Below are 17,276 nucleotides of genomic sequence, written 5' to 3'. Positions count from 1 at the left end.
GGTTATGATGTCAGCTGACAGTCACTGGCTGTCACTTCATCTCCTTCCTCCCATGGGAGCTGAAAGCTTCCCAGTACTTCTTTTTAATCAACTTCCCCTTTCCAAGGTGGATTCTCATTGCTTTGTGTTTAGCAGCAACTATTTGCAAACACATAGTGACACTCTGGGGCTTCTGCTGTCATACTTGGCCCCCTTGAACGGGGGCTTGTAAGCCCTGCTTCCTTTGAGGCTGCAGGCTGCTGTCCCTTAGCAACCCAGCCAGAGAAAAATGCCCCCAGCTCTGACAGTCTGCACATGGGCGGTATGGCAGAAGAGATTCTGGAGGCCTTCAGCCTCCCCTCCACTCTTACAGTTTGTGGACACCACCTGGGGCACAGGTGATTAGATTTCAGACCTATGTTTGCTTGAAGTTCACTTGATGGACTCAGCTTACCTGTATGCAGACTGGGCACCCTGGAGAGATCCTCTCTTCCCCTCCTGGTGCTCCCCAAGGGGTGCTATGTTCCAGCCCATGGACCTCTGAGACACCCAAGGTGCTCAACGATGCTCACTCGATTGAGGAATTAATGGTCATAAGTAAAACATGGACGAGCAAAGGGCAAGTGACAACGAAGCAAAAGAATTAAACTGTCAGTTTTGAAAAGCGTGTGAAGCGTGGTTCCCATTAGCTTGAATGGTAATTTCCAATTCATATCCCGGCTGACTGCCACCCCTTTAGGTAGGCTGGGGCTAGAATTAGCAATTTGCTTCATAAATGGGCACATTTAAGTTTGTCCAGAAGCAAGAATAGTGAGTTCAAGACCTGCCTTTCATCCATTCCCGGGGTCTTCAGGTCAGTAGGAAATTCCACCCACCAGATTGACTTTACATGTGTTGAACTGGTGCAGCATCTGTTTGCAGGCTCCTTGGGGTCCTCCTGCTCACCCCACCCCCTTGTCATCAGGTGGTCTAGCCTTAGACTACCTTCCTTGGGTTGCTTTGTATCTTGCATATAAGAAGTGCATTTTCTGGAAAGGAAGGCTGGAATGAGCCTTAATTTACCTCTTGGAGGCCCATATTTCATGTGGCCTTTGGGGAACATGGGAACAAGGCTAAATTTTGAGTCCTCAGTTTTACTATGGAAGACTCCACTGATTCCAGACTCTAGAATCCCCCGGACACTTGGGGATCTCCAGATGAAAAATGTGGAATCCATTGAGAACTCAACTTTTTTTTTGGTGGGGAAAAGGGGGGAGGAAGACAGGGTTTCTCTGTGTACCCCTGACTGTCCTGGAACCAGCTCTGTAGAACTGGCTAGACTCAGAGATTCACCTGCTTCTGCCTACCGAGTGATTAAAGTCGTGTGCCAGCACCACCCGGCTAGAACTCAACTTTTTTTTTTTTTTTTTTTTTTTTTTTTGGTTTTTCGAGACAGGGTTTTTCTCTGTGCAGCCCTAGCTGTCCTGGAACTCAGTCTGTAGACCAGGCTGGCCTCAAACTCAGAAATCCACCTGCCTCTGCCCCACAAGTGCTGGGATTAAAGGCATACACCACCACTGCCTGGCTAGAACTCAACATTCTTGATGCCACTTTGTAAGAACAGTGTGGAGCCATTTGGCCTGCGAAGTCAGAGAAGTGTTTTGACTGTGGAGCTGTGTGTAAATAAATGTTGAGGGTTAGGGTTTGAAACAGTCATGGAGATGGACAGTCGGCTCTGGGCACTCATCTAACTAACGGTGACAGCACTGAAACTTGTGCCATGTGTAAACCTGGGGTCGTCTGGTCACCCTCCCAGGTCCCCCCCATCCGTGTGGGTATCTGACAGGCATTTCCCACCCTTGTTGTAGCACTAAGCATGGTCTGGAAGGAAAACGGCTGGCAGTGACTAGAGAGTACACAGAAGAGCTCTCCAAGAAGAATGGAGTGAGCTCGGAGGGTGGGTGGGCAGGTGGTGGGGGCTTTGATCTCCCCAGGAATGATTGTGGCTGCAGCTGAGAGGAGCTGAGGGTCTCCCTAGCCTTTTTCTGGCAGGATGGGATGGTGGCAACATTTACTTAAGCTGTGGAGTCTGGCACAGCCGCATCTAGGCGCCATCTGGAAGGCCCTTCTCAGAAAGCCACAGACCCTCCCCACGGAGCTCAGAGGAGCAGCACTTGGGCAGAATTTGGATTTTTTTTTTCCTTGGACATATCTTGAGCATCCAAGCACCTGAGTAGGCTGAGGGCCCCCACTCTGGGACTAGCATAGCTAAAGTGTGGGCTTTCCCTCTGCACTGCCCTGGCTAATTCTAGAGGCAGATCTGGCTTAGGCTGGCTTTGTCAGGGGGGAACTTACTGTCCCGGCTGCCTCTCCACCTGTTTATTTGATGTTGCATGTTACTTCTTGCCTTTGCTCAACTGTTCTAGCTAAGAATAGAGACTCCTTGGAAAAACAAGGCCCATTAATGTAATGGAACTCTGCCTTTCTTTAAATTCTCTGGGGAGGCAGGATCTAGCATTCAGTGGCTTGGCTCATGACACATGGGGCCAAAGTATACAGGTCTGATACCATTCTTTACCTGATTTGCATCTTCAAAGGAAACACCAGTGTCCTGAAGCAATAAGTGTCTAAATTTTGTCTGTAGCTACCTGGTGGGTGGCTGGGGCTTCACCAGGAGCTGTGCTGAAATCAAGGGGAGCCTTCTGGGTACAATTCAAGCTGGCTTCTGTTTGCCTTTTCCTTACCAAGAGAAAGTGAGGGTTTAGCTTCTTGTGGGGCCCTTGGGGCTCTTGTGTGACTTGTGACATGTGTCTGAGAGAAGTGAGAGACACAGCACAAGCTGACTCCTTGGCTCTGCTGCCCACTACTACAATGTGGCAGGGGTGGGGCAGGGTGGGAGGGGCTTCTTTCTCCCTGAGGATGCCTGGGCAGAGTGCTCTCTCCAGTGAGGGTGTAAGGAAGTGTGTCGTGGGTGGCCTTGGTTATATATAGTACCTTGTCACCTGCTTCCAAAGATCTGGGCCATTTTTCACAATCCCTTGTGAGGCAGTGAATATGTCAGAAATCCTGCTTCCCTGGGATGGGCCTAGAACTGTCCATGGAAGAAAGCATTCATTCTCTCACAGAGGCGTACAAATGGAACCCTGGCTGAGACTCCATTCATTTTGTTCCTTGTGCCTGGATTCAGGTTCAAAGCTGTCAGATGCATGAGGAGACAGGGTCCTACCACAATGTTATCTTTATCAAGGCAGCATGTAAGCAGCATGTCAACACTCTAAGCTCCATGGCCTTTGAGTGTGGTATGTTGATTCCCTCTGCTGTCCCCAGTCATCCTGAGAAGCTTTCCCAACTTGCCTATGTTGAGCTCAGTATCAAAAGTGGACAGTGGTCGCTCTCCTTTGAAGAACAAGTCAGATATAGTATCGTCTTTATCGGTAAATATATTTGAGATTTTGATAAAGCTGCTTTGTTTTATTTACTTATTATCCACAATAGTGGAAATGATCCTCCAGCTGGACTGTGGGATGATCTCATAATCCCAGGTGAGGGAGGAGCCTTGGCCTGGTTTGTGTCATTCACAGTCCGGTCTGAACCCTCTGAAATGACCTTGCTCTGGAGTGAGAGAGGCCGCTACCCTGGGCTGCAATTTTGGTTTTTCTTTCTTTTCTTTTCTTTTCTTTTTCTTTTCTTTTTCTTTTTTCAAGACAGGGTTTCTCTGTACAGTCCTGGCTGTCCTGGAACTCACTCTGTAGACCAGGCTGGCCTCGAACTCAGAAATCTGCCTGCCTCTGCCTCCCAAGTGCTGGGATTAAAGGCGTGCACCACCACCGCCTGGCTTTTTGTTTTTTCTTACTGTAAACTAACTTTTAATCACCTTGAGTACTTAGAAGATACAGATAACTTTAAAAAAATGTTGTTTTGAGCTAAGCATGGTGGCTCATGCCTGTGAACGTAACATTTAGGAGGCTGAGGCAGGACGATATCAAGTGTGAAGCCAACCTGTTGGTGATTCCAAGGCCTGTGGAGTCTCCATAATCAATACTCTCGAAAATAGAAACAGGCAAACAAATGAATTCTAAATACAACCACTCAAGACTCACCACTAAGATGATCTTAATGTATGCCTTTCCATTTTCTTTTATGTACCTGACAATGTGGTTAGTGAAAAGGTCACATGGTACAGATTCCTGAATAAATCTCTCTTAAGGTATATGTTTCAAATTAGGTTCTGCAGAGTACATGGTATTTGTAGTAAATACTCATTGCCCAGTAACTGAAAGGTCATGGTGATATTCCAATAAAGCTTTCTTAAGCATGCAGGCTTCAGTCCTATTATAATAACTACCCTTCTGTTTCATGTTTGCTGTTTCAAGACAGGATCTTGCTGTGTAGCCCAGGTTAGTCTCAAACCTGAGAACCTCCTATCTCTGCCTCCCAAGTGCTGCAACTGGATGTGCACAACACCATGGGCCTGTATATATATATATATATATATATATATATATATATATATATATATATATATATATATATATATATATATATATATATATATATATCTTCCTTTTTCCTTCAGAGCATCTCAGAATAAGTATGTCCTCTGGAGGGTGGGAGGTGGGGAAATATACAGAGAAGAAAGGAAATATGTATAAAACAGCTTATCTGTGGTATCCACAGAGCAGAGAAGTTGTTTTGGGCTTTCTCATTCTGAGAGGTAACACCTCTGTGAACATTTTTTGTATGTTTGTGTCTGGATGGTTCCAATCATGTGTGCAACTGAGTACAGAGCAGTTGAGTCTATGGTCCCAGGCAGGCATCCCCATGGCTGCAGATGCATCACCCAGCAGCTCCTCTAAGGCCACAGCTGGAGGCCCGTTTCTGTGCTGGAGATTCTTGCCACAAGTAAATTCCTGCTATGACTGTCCCCTAAAGCAAGCTCATTCCCCTCGCCTGGATACTCTTCCACCCATTCGTTCATTCATGGAGCATGCATCCATGTTTAATCATTCATGCATCTTGTTTACTCAGTGGAGGATGAAGCACAAAGAAGGTTCTGGATGCTTAGCAATACGTATCAAGGATGCAAAGGTGAGGAAAGAGGGAGCACACTGTAGCTCACAGAGGCTCACACACAGTGTAAGATCTGTCAAATGACATGGAGTGAGGTGGATATCTGGAAGACAGGTCTCATTGCTCCAGGACTTCCCTGGGGTCCTGTTAGTGCCCTTATGTCCTAAAACGTTAAGGAGTTACCTAAGTAATTATTTATTTATTTTAATAGGCCATACTGGTGTTGAATACTCCATCCTTCTGGCTCACCTCCTGAGTACTGGTATTGTAGGTGTGGATCTCTTTGTCTGGCTGCCAATAACTTACTGAGCAGAAAGGAATAGCTCATTCCCTCTGTAGAGCCTAACCAGTCTTGCGATGTGGGGGAAGGGAGCAGACATGAAATATTAGTTTCTTCTGTCCTTACTCTCATGGCATATCCAACAGAAGCAACTTAAGAGGAGAGAGTCTTACTCTGATGCCAGGTTCAGGAGATATAGCACATCATAGCAGGGAAGATATGGTGGCTGAAGTGACTTGGTCCATGACTAAGGAAGCTTGCTATGCTGGCTTCTCACATAATCCTGCACATGGAGGATTCTGGCTAGAAATGGGCTGGAACAACAACTTTTAAGGCTCCACACCCCCAGCATCCTCTTTACCAGTAAGGCTTCAGCTCCTAAAGGTTTCACAACTTCCCAGAACTCCACCACTACCTGGGAACAAAGCTGGAGGGGCAGTCCGCATTCAAATCCCAGTACATTGACCTGCCCCTAGCTGGGGTCCTTTCTCCTGGGCCATGAAGCACATCCATAGGAAGGTACTGGAGGAGAGTCTGGTTTCTGAGGAAGCCTCTTGAAGGGCAAGGAGTGCAAAGCAGGAGAGACACAGGTCTCAGAGGAGCTGGGCACCTTGGCAGGGCAGCATAACATGGTTTGTTGAGAGCATTGTAGAAAGGCCGGTGTGTCTACCCGTAGGACAGAGAAGATGCTCTGAAACTTGTCTCTTGGTCTCTGTCCACACTGTCATTTTGGTCACTGACTCATGAACCAGGCAATTGTCGGACTGTGCAATGCATGTGAACCTGTCACTGGGAACCTAAGTAAGAGCCCCTGAGTAATTAATTGCATGATTTCATACTGGGATATATGTTTGCTGGCACAAGCTTTGTCCATTTGACTCAAACTGACCTTTCTTTACCTAGAAACTATGCACACCTGCTCACACGGGCTCTGGTGAGTTCTGGGCCAGACTATGTGCCCTGCACAACACGCCCTTTGGCATGCCAGCAGAAAGGCACTATTGTGGTAGATGATGTTACCCTTCTGTGGGGGCAGGAACTCTACAAGGACTCATAGGTGACCTGAGCAAAGAGACACTATCTGAAGTCTCTGTTCCTTGGTGCTTTGTGACATGCAACATCACAGGCATGACTCTGGGTCAAATACACTTTGTTTGTTTGTTTGTTTGTTTGTTTAACATTTAAGAACCATCTTGGGGTAGTCAGATGGTTCGGTGGGTAAAGGTGCTTGCATCCAAGCATGAAGGCCTGAGTTCTGTTTCTAGAACTCACATGGTGGAAGGAGAGAACTGATCCTTGCAAGTTGTCCTCTGACCTCTGTACATCCACAGAGACTCACGTGCGCACACACATACACACAAATAAGAAACTGGATGTGGTAGCATATGCCTTTAATCCCAGCCTTCAGCAAAGCCAGCTTGGTTTACATAATGAAACCCTGTCTCCAAAACAATAATACAACAACAAAGAAAAAGAAAAGGCAGACAGCAGCTCACAGTCCACCTTGAAACTCGCCCTGGTCCTGGTTCTGACCATGTTGCTGGGCTGCTTGAACAGCTTTCTTTCTGCTTCTGTGCCTCAGCTTATTGGACTTCACTTTGGAGTTGGGGTGGGTAATGGCAAAGAGTGAGATCCCTTCCCAGTGTTCATGTTCTCATGTCTTCTATCTTCTTCCACTGCCTCTTTTCCTCTCTGGTACAATTGGAATGATTTGAACATGAAGCAGCCCCACCATATCCTGTGCTGCAGCTGAGTTGCCAGCTGATGGGTTGTGGGTAATTGGTTTCTGAAGGCTCTGATTTTTAACCCTTAATGGACTCATATCACACTGGGATTGCTGGGAGGTGAGTCAAGAAATCTTTCCCTGGGTAAAAGTAAGTAGTGTCTCCCTGCTCCTTATAAGATCCATGTGACAAAACCAAAGTGTAGTTCTACCCAAGTTTACCTGGAGAACTGTGAGTTTGTTTGGCTTTATTTACAGAGCATGAATGAGGAGTCACTCACAGAACCATGGGTGATCCCAAAGCAGTTCCACTGGAAAGTCTTTGCTTGGCATTAAAGATGGCTTCCCCATTGTCATGTAGATAGAGGCCCTTTGCACTTAACTTTCCTTGGTCTGTATTCTCTAGTACCTCCTGAGACCCTGGGGTTACAAGCACTTAGTACAGGATCATATGCAAATGGTTGGGAGGGATGACTGGAAACTCAAGTGATGGTTCAATGACCCTCGAACATGGTCTTTCTTTAAGGGAATGCCACAGTCCCATATGTTTGATGGGTTTTTGCAAGCAGGCACAGCTGACCTGATAAAGGTAACGGCTATTGTTGGAGGAACATTTTCTACAACAGGGAGTAGCAAAGGTAGGAGGTAGTGCCTGGTTACATGAAGGTCACTGGAGGTGTGTCCTTGGGCCTACTTCTTGCTAGGGCTTCTTCCTTTAATCCTCTTCCTTTGATTTATGGCTTCTGTGGTGTAAACCATGATTCCCCATTGTGCTCTTCCTCCATACTGGACTGAATTATCTGAACCCTTGAGCCAAAAGAAACCACTCCTCGCTTCGGTTATTTATGTCAGGTACTTGGTCACTGTGAAGGGAAAACTCTGTCCACATCCCAGAAGTCACCATGGCCAGAGTATAACTCTGCAGGGCTCATCTTCTCTTGAGATCAGTAGAGGACCAGGGTTTCAAGTCTGGGGGTGTTATAGAACTGAAGTTTGCTTTTATTTATTTTGGGGTGTATGTGTAGAGAAGTTGAAACAAGGTCTTGCCACATAACCCAAGTTGGTCTCTAGCTTGAACCTCCTGAGTGCTGGGATTACAGCAGTTTGCCACCACATCTGGGTTCTTCACACTAATGTTTGTGTCTGAACCCCATTAGGTCATCTGTGCCTGGTGAGCAGGAGGCTGAGTAGACCCCTTCTGTCTCCTTTCCCCTTGGGTCCTCTCCATCTCCCAGTCCTCCAGCATGCCTGGAGGTAGAGCTCTACAGATGCAGAGGCCCCATTTCAGCACGTGGCCCAGTAAGGGCTCCTCAGCCCCTTGTGTTTCTTGTCAACACAGTCATGATGGTGGCGCTTGTCGGTCCAAGCACAGTATAGACTGAGCACAAGAAAGCATTTCCTTGAATGGAGTCTTGTGATTGGCATGAAATGGAGATTCATTCAGCTGAAGGGTTGTTGGTAATTTACATAGCACCAGAAGACCAGCCTTCTGATTTAAACTCACTGGGTCTGGTTGACATCAGCCTGTGATACTGTGAAAACAGTGGGTCTGGTTAAGACAAGGTGGGGTTAGCATCTGCAGTGCTCCTCAGGCCCTGCCTCCCTCTCCTCCTAACAACACACAGGCTGCCAGAACTCAAACCTCATACCCATGTACCACCAAACATGAAGAATACTCATTTGTAGGGGCCTAGTAGCGTCTTTTAAAAAGATTATTTAAAAAGTATGTGAATATGTATGTCTGTGTTGGGGTATGAATGGGTTAGGGCAGTGCCTACAGAGACCAGAGGAAGGCATTGGGGAATGGATAAGTTGTCTGTAGCCAGTTTGTGGGGCCCATGGGATGGTTGAGGTAGAGATCTTTCAAGCAAAGGGAGAGGCCTGATGGTTTTTCTCCTCTCCATGTGAAAACAGTGTATAATCCCAAATGTTCATCTGTCTAAGGTGAAAGATCATTCAGGGGATGATGCTGCAGGCTCATGAGGAGTCCAAGTGTTCCTTGAACTAGGGAAGGTGTCCTGCTTTTGAGGAAGCTCTTGTCCCCATTAGGTCAAGTAGTGTCTCACAGTCTGGAGCTGGGGGAGAGGCTGTAAATGGAGACTCTGGGAGGTTGAAATGCATCAAAAAGCTGTGGAGTGGCAGCAGCCTCTCACACAGGCTGGCTGTGTAGTTCAGCTAGAAATGGAGTCAGCTGAGCAGAAGACAGAAGCAGCTCGACATTCCTAGTAGAGCCGGCTGCATGGAGACTGGAGGATGCTGCTTCCCTCAAGTGCTTCTGTGGGGTTGTCTCTCCTGTCTTCTGAAAATGAAGTGAGGAAAGAAGGTGTCTGGGGTTGGCCCTGCTCAGTCCCAGCTGACTAGGAGCCAGTTTTAAGCTCCACACTTAGACTTGAAGCCATTCCCCCAACCTCCAACCCCGCCGAAGGCCACAAGCTCAGTGTGTCCCTCGGGGCTCAACACAGGGAGGGAAGAAAGGGGTGCAGCTCCTCCAAGGCTACAGGACCACAGCCCAGTGGACTTCTGGTTGTCTACCTTGTGTGAGCTTGCAAAAGCCTCAGTTTCCCCATGGTGTCCAATGCTAGGGTCCCTTGTTGGGATCCTTTACATACCCTTTGTGGCAGTATGTGGGTGGTGAGAGACAGTGAGTGACTCAAAGAAAGGATAATGCTCACATCAGCCTTGACTGGAAGTCAGCTCTCTGCTGCTCCAGTCCTTTCTGAAGAAGGGAACCCCACTGGCAGGTAGATGGGAAGAGAAAGGAGGAGGCTCTAATCCTCCTAGTGGGGTCAACCCCATCCTCTGAGGTGTAAATTAGGAGGGCCGGCTCATCTGGGAATGCTTCCAGAGGAGGGGCGGGAGCCTTTGTTGTCTTGCTAGCCTCCTGGCACCCGTGGGCTGAACCAAGCAACCATTTCACATTGGCCACACTAACCTAGAACACTCTGGGCTTCGCTTTCTCAAGGTTGCTCTCAGGGCCAGAGTCAGGGCTCTTTTTGGGGGGGGGGCAGTGAGAGTAGATTTAGCATGGTGGGTGTGAGAAGATGATTAACTGATTCCTTCTCTGTGAGTGAGGTGTGTGTAGATATTGATTGGGCTCAGTACTATCTTGAGGTAGTACTATGATACATATATGTAGGTTGGTTTAACTCCTTTGAGGATATACCAGGGTCCCTGTACTTGTGTAGAGTGCTTAAGTATGTGTTGGGGTATATGGCTTGGGAGTACATGTGTAAGGAAGGCCCCCACACTGTTGTGTACTGTAAATATCACTGTGGCTCTTGTGGCTGTCATGGTGTGTGTTAGGAGTGTGAATGTGTTGGCCTGATTCATGGAATGAACCCATTTTTGTTCATACATAGTGCTCATAAAGGCTGTATGTGTTGAAATGGTATGTAGTTGTGTTTGTTGGCACAGGTTGTTTGCTGTGTTGGGTGACTGCATTGGTGTATAATTGTGCTTCTGTACAGACATGCATAATGGGATGCATGGATCTGCCCTGTGTGCCTCTCTGAGTGTGTAGGTTGCATGATGGTTTTTTATTAGAAAGGTGGACTTGGCATCCCTGATGCTTAATGAACTATATCAACCCTTTCTTTAAGGAAGGCTAAGTCTGCACCAGGCTCTGCCCCTTTCCAGAACTCAGAGCATTGTGTATAGGGGCTTCTCCCTCTATTGCTGGTTCATCTTGAGGCAGGTGTGGCTCTAGGATTCTAGTTGGCACATACAGGAATCCCTGCTTTCTGGCATCTCACCACTGGTTCTCTCTAGACTCGAAGTCTCTTGGTAAAAGTTTGGACCTGAAGTTCTGAGGTTCCCAAGACTTGGTTTGTCCTCAAAAGTGTGGCATATAGACCATGCTGGTTGACTCTAGAGAGAAGACCATTTGTTCAGAACAAAGCAGGATTTGATGCCCCCACTTCTCTCTAGGTAGCAATACATGCAGTCTCTGTGTGGAGCCTGGCACCATCAGATAACAATGGGGGGATACTATGCCCTCAGCTGAGCCTGGTGTCTCCAGGTGCATAGGAGTCTCTGCAGGTCTCAGATGGGCACAAGGCATGGCTCTGTAGGTAAGCCCTCAGTATTTGTGTGATCCCCTGTCTGGGACAGTGATGACCTCATCCTGCCATGGTGACCATCTCTCCAGAAGCCTCTGCAGTGCTCTAAAGGTTTTCTCTGTTCCCTCCTTGTTCTTAGAGATCATGATGAGAGCACTAGCCTTACAATCCAGTCCTTGTCAGTCGGAAGCCAGGGTGGTGCTCACCAGCTATTGTCCCTCATCCCTCATGTGCAGAGGCAGCAGCAAAGGCTTACACTGAGCTTTTTCAGCCCCAGAAAGTGACTCTGTGTTACCGCCCAGCAGTAACATTAAAGAGAGGGTTATTCTGGGAAATGGAGTTAGAAGGAAAAACAACAGTAGAAGAGAGTTTGGAAGAAAATAGGGTGGCCAAAGTTATACCTATCCACGTGGAAGGTTTAAAAAAATTAGACAGGAGTCGTGACTCTTTAACGTTACTGCTGGGCAGTAATAAATGGTGCCCAATGTAGGGCTTCTTTTTGTCTCTGTAGAGGTGGGATTTCTGATGTAATTAAAACCAGGAGCGAGGCATGACAGATAACAAGAGGTAGACAGAGAGGTGTGGTTATGAGAGGCAGGCCTCAAGCCAAGAGGGTTACAACTCTGCAGCACCTTTATATTCAGGTGATGAAGGTCTAGGGCCACAGTGGCTGATGTGGGTGCAGACCTGGGGATGTGAAACATGAGCCTTGGGAACTCGTTAAAAGGCTGGGCCTTCAGAATGGTGTCTTGGTCTTGTCCAGTGGTTCTCAGCCTGTGGGGCACAACCCCTTTGGGATCAAATGATCTTTTCACAGGGATCACTTATCAGATATCCAGCATATCATATATTTACATTACAATTCATAACAGTAGCAAAAGTACAGTTATGAAATAGCAACAAAAATAATTTTATGAGTAGGAAACAACACGACACAAAGAACTGCATTACAGGGTTGCAGCATTAGGAAGTTTGAGAACTACTGTTCTAACCAGATCTTGGGGCCTGGGTTACTAAGGGTCAACATTGAGATACTCTGTGCTCACAACACAGGCCCTTAGAAACATCTGTTTTCTAGACAGAAGGAAATGTCTATCATGGGACAGAATGTGGAGGGAGGGTCAGGGCCACCATACTCTGGACTAAGACTTTCTGGAGGTCTCATGGAGCAAATAGACAGCCAGGCAGCCCTGATTCTGTTGGAATTTGGTGATACTGAGCCTTAGGGATTCACTGTCATTTGGCATATAGAGGAGAGAACACTGCCATCTCTGACAGGCTGGAAGCTGGCAGGTGAGTGTGAAAGCTATAGGTAGCAATGGCAGAGGAGGCAGGTGCTGATTCGGGCAGGGCAGAGCCCTCCATACAAGTTTCTCTTGTCTGAGCTCTCTTCTGGGAAAGCAATGCTCTGTGGAGACTCAGAGTGAACTGTGAAAGCTAGAGGTTCTCCAAGAGTTGAGATGGAACATACTAAGATTCTTAGAGATGGTCCCAATCTGGAGCATGGGGACTGTCAGAAAGCTAGTGAAGAGGGACTTGGCCCAGGCTCTGGAGCAGTCACTTGAGCCATGTCCTTCCTGGCCTAGAACCCTGTGGTACTTCCCGGCTCTGGCTTGTGGGATCAGGTTTATGGCGACGAAGCCCCATTGCCGTCTGTTACTCTGTCACTCTGCTGAGGTCCCTTCACTGACTCTGTCACTTAAAAATACCCTCCCTGGTGGCCTTTGAACTGACTGCCTCTCTAACATATATCTTTTTTTCTTTCTCACTCTTTTCTTTCCTAAGTAGGGTCTCCCTTTATAGCCTGGGATAGGAAGGACTATCCATGTTCCTGCCTCTTTAGTGATGGGATTCTAGGTGTATGCCTCTGTGCCTCTGGTGTTCTGAGGTGGAGGCTAAGAACAGGGTGGACGACACATCCGACACTGGAGTTTCAGAAAAGAAACTTCACTGTCCTACCACCTCTGCTTTTGTTTGCAGTGTGGGGAACAGGACCCAGGTCCTTGCATGTGTCAGACAAGTGCTCTGCCACGGAGCTTCTGTCCCAGACCTTGAGTTTTCGATCCTCCTGTGTCTCCTCTCTGGCTTTGGGATTGTAGGTGTGCTTGACTACACCCAGGGATACTATCTTAGTGGCAGTTCACTATGATGTTCCTAAATTTTTCCTGTGCAATTTAGAAACAGAATCCCAGTCTGGGTCAATGCTGAGACCAAACATAGAGGAGGACTTGATGATCTGGCCTGATGTTGGGGAACACAGTGACAGCCAGTAGGTAGAGCTACACCCTGCAGCTGGAATGAGGAAGAGAAAGGACCCAATAGGAAAGTGCCAGTGTCAGTGGCACTCACAGACAAAGCAGCTAGTTAGCTAAGATCTAGAGCTGATGTTTGTACGCACTGTGGACTGACAGCCACACTAGACACACATGTATTCCTTCCTAGTCTAGTTTTGGTCTGGTGCAATGATAAAATAACCTGACTAAAAGCAACTTGGAGAGAAAAGGGTTTGTTGCAGCTTATACTTCCAGTCTATCATGGAGGGAAGTCAGGACAGGAACTCAAGCTGGAACTGAAGCAAAAAATACAGAAGGACATTGTTTACTCTGGCTCACTTACAAGCTCATGTTCAGGTAGCTTTCTTAGACCCAGGACTACATGTATAGGGATGGTGCTGCCCACAGTGGATTGAACCCTCCATCTTCACTCATCAATCATTACAATTTCTTACAGTCATGGCCACTGAGAAATATGATCTGGGAAATTCCTCTTTCCATACAACTATAGATTGTGTCAAGTTGACAATCAAAACCAACCAGCACACATTCCCACTACCCACCATTTCTTTAACCAAGGAAAGCATCTATGCTAAGCCACAAGTACCAACTGCCAAAGCCTACTTGCAGGCTCTGGGAGAGCTGGGGATTTCTTAATGAAAGAAGCAGAGGCAGAAGGCAGATGGCTAGGCAATGAGATTCAGTATGCAGTCACACAAACAGGCAGTGAGCACTGGGGGACAAAGTGAAGCAGGATTTTGGTGGCCTTGGGTACCAAACTCTCCTCTGTCTTGCCAGAGATAGGTGGTGAACACCGAGATCAACCTGGGGAGGGGGAAGAGGGTGGGCCACAGAGAGCTTGGCTTGTGCTAACAGTGTGGAAGAGAACAGATTCATTAAGTGTCAGCTGAGGATTTAGTGAGGCCATAAATAGGCTTACACTGCTCATAAAGAGGAGGTGCCTGTAGGCCTCCTGGGACACCTCCCTGTCCCAATACCTGATTGATTCAGTTCTTGTGATTATTAACCCAGGTCTTGTAGGATTATTATCAGGTCCCCTGACACCTCTAGAGCATCCCCCAACCCATGTTTAGGGTGATGAGCCCCATGCCAATGACCATCATTGATCCCTGGAGGGTGAAAAGGGGCAGTTGGCTGAGGAGAGCCAGAGCTACCTGGGGCCATGTGGGAAACACCAGTGTGGGCAGAGGAAATTGGTCACACCACAGGTTTCTGTAGAAGCCCTGTGGAGCATTTGCTTGAGAATAAGCAGGAGCCCACCTGGGCTCAGCCAGAGTTAAGAATGGCCAGTTGCATCTGGAGAAAGTAGTCAGAACCAAGCAGCATCAAGTCCATAATTTTACTACTTCATTTGTAATATGTAAAATGAGCCCATTTGTGCTGGCCCAACTGTGAGGCTCCAGTGGCTGGAATGCTTGCTTCAGAAGAACAGGGCCCTCCTGTGCCTCTGCTCTCCCCTGGGTCTCAGCCTCGTACCTGTGGCAGCCCTGTGCAGATCCTGTGCAGCAACATCATTGCAGCTAAGAGAGTGCAGCTGCCAAACACCTTCTCCTTGCTGCTACTCACCCAGCTGTTTAGAAAAGGAGAGAGTCTTTCTAATCAGCCATATGGCATGCAGTTTTATTTGCCTTGGTAAGTTAAAATGCGCATTACTGGTCAGCATCCTGCATGCAAATTTTGACATTGCATTCCAGGAGTAACTCGAAGAAGCAGGGCGGCTGCAGGTTGGATCTGTGTAATTACATTGCTTTACCGGCTTGTAACACTGCCATCCCTAACTACTCTTGGTATCTCACCGCGACGGCTGCCCGGGGATATTGCTTCTCGATGCCTGTAGCTGGAGAAAGATTATGTAAACACGGCGTGCGATCTCCAAAGTGAGTAATGAAGTTGGGTACTTGTTGCAGAAATTAATAAATGGCTGGTTTACACGTGACAGAGGAGTCTCCTGTGTGCTCACCAAGTCACCGGTATGGTGATGGATAAGTGCAGTACCAGCCGTGGTCGACCGGGGAAATCCATCCTTGGCTGGATTGGGAGCTTCACATGGGCAATTCTGGTCCAGGCCCTTAGCTTTCAACTTGACAAATAGGGACTCATCCTGCGTACATCTCACTCCTCCTCTTGTTTGTCAGTCTTTGCCCACGCTGCAAGGGACAGGCTGTCAGCCAGGCCGATGCTATCCCAGGATTCAGGACAGTGTTCCCGACGGCCCTACACCAACACTGTTATTCCCCACCACCACCACCCCGCCCCTGTCTCCCTTGTAGCTCTCAGGAAGAGATGTATAAGCTGAGATCTCAAAATCTCCATACAAGGGTAAGCTGGGCAGAAGAACTGGGCTCAGTCAGTCACCGCACGAAGCAGAACAGTCACCATTATTTTGGCCCCGCATGCCACAAAGCTCAGGCTTGGGAATTTGCCTGGTTGCGCTGGGGATGCAGTGCAGGAGAAACCACTGAGAACAAGCTCCATCCACTCTGGAGGCTTTTCTGGGTCCTGGGGTCTGGCCTGTCATGAACTTTCAACTGCATTATGCTTCATTTCCTGTTCATATTCCCAAGTCCCCTTCACTGCCTGCTCTGCCACACGGTGCTCCATTTGCATATGGTTGCAAATTATGCCATTTGCATATGGTCAGTGTCTTCACACTATTCTCTAGTACTCCGGATGGACCCAGGGCTTCATGAGTGTAGGTGCCCCACTGTCCCACTACATCCCAGCCCTCCCCCATGGGAAGCTCTGTTTTGGAACAGTCTCACTAAGTTGCTCAGCTTAGCTTTGAGGTCAGTCTGGAGTTCAGGTTGGCTTTGAACTTCTCATATCCTTGCCTCAGCTTGGGACTCCAGGGATGTACCATTAAGACCAGCCTAGCCATATTTTAATAAAATGTGTGTGTGTGTGTGTGTGTGTGTGTGTGTTATGATGTGATGTGATGTGTATGAGGTAAGGGCTTATAGCATGTCTGTAGTATGAGCTACTTGCTGGGCTCCAAACCATGTGCAGGTTCTGCCCCCCTAAAGCTTTCCTTTGCTGTAGAGCAGTGGTTCTCAACCTTCCTAATGCTTTAACCCTTTAATATGGTTCCTCATGTTGAGGTGACCCCCCCAACCATAAAATTATTTTCATTGCTACTTCATAACTATAATTTTGCTATTGTTATGAATTGTAATTATCTGATGGGTGGAGACACACAGATTGAGGACCACTGCTCTAGACCTATCTTTCCCGGATGTTTCTGGGGTACCCACATCCCAGGCAATGGCCTGACCTGGTTCCTTGTGAGTACTACAGTTCTTGTCTCGCTCCATCTGTTCATAGCACTGGCCCGAGGACATTTCCCAATGCCTGCAGCCAAGCGCAGAAGTAGTTTGAGTTTTCCTCTTGCCCATGTTAGTTTACATCAATGAAGGCTGGTGCTTAAGAGTCAGAGTCAGAGGGAAGGCAGACATGGGCCACATCTCAGTCACTTCTGTATCTGTCATCTGTCACTATCGATGTCCATGGGCAGTGGCCAGGATTTAAAGTCCAGCCCAGGATCCAGTTAGTGTGTCATATCCTCTCTTCCCTTCTCTCTATCTGTGTTGTCTTCCCTGTCATTTCCCAAACTCAGCTTCCTGCCAGTTAGCCCCTCCCACCCTCCCTTCCCTCCACAACTCATGGCTTCCTTTTCTCTCCTCCCCTTCTTCTCCCTTTTACTCTCTTCTCTTTTTCTTCTCTCCTCTCTAAAAGGTGCCTGTAATTCTGTAGCTTCTTTTTTTCATATCACTGATAGGACTCAAAGATAATCTTATGGTATGCGCGTGCACCCGTGCGTGCGTGCATGCGTGTGTGTGTGTGTGTGTGTGTGTGTGTGTGCGTGTGTATAAGTATGCGTGCGTGTGTGTGTGTGT

General features: G+C 47.6%; 1 protein-coding gene across 18 annotated transcripts in view; it reads left to right on the top strand.

Moving 5' to 3' along the window:
- Znf536 (zinc finger protein 536) overlaps positions 1 to 17,276 on the top strand; it is a 455,136-nt gene that overhangs the window by 209,265 nt on the left and 228,595 nt on the right. The window lies entirely within an intron of this gene.

The sequence above is a fragment of the Mastomys coucha genome, unplaced genomic scaffold, assembly GCF_008632895.1.
Source record: "Mastomys coucha isolate ucsf_1 unplaced genomic scaffold, UCSF_Mcou_1 pScaffold21, whole genome shotgun sequence".
NCBI lineage: Eukaryota > Metazoa > Chordata > Mammalia > Rodentia > Muridae > Mastomys > Mastomys coucha.
Note: the sequence above shows the minus strand (reverse complement) of the source record. Positions and strands in the feature narration are given on the sequence as shown.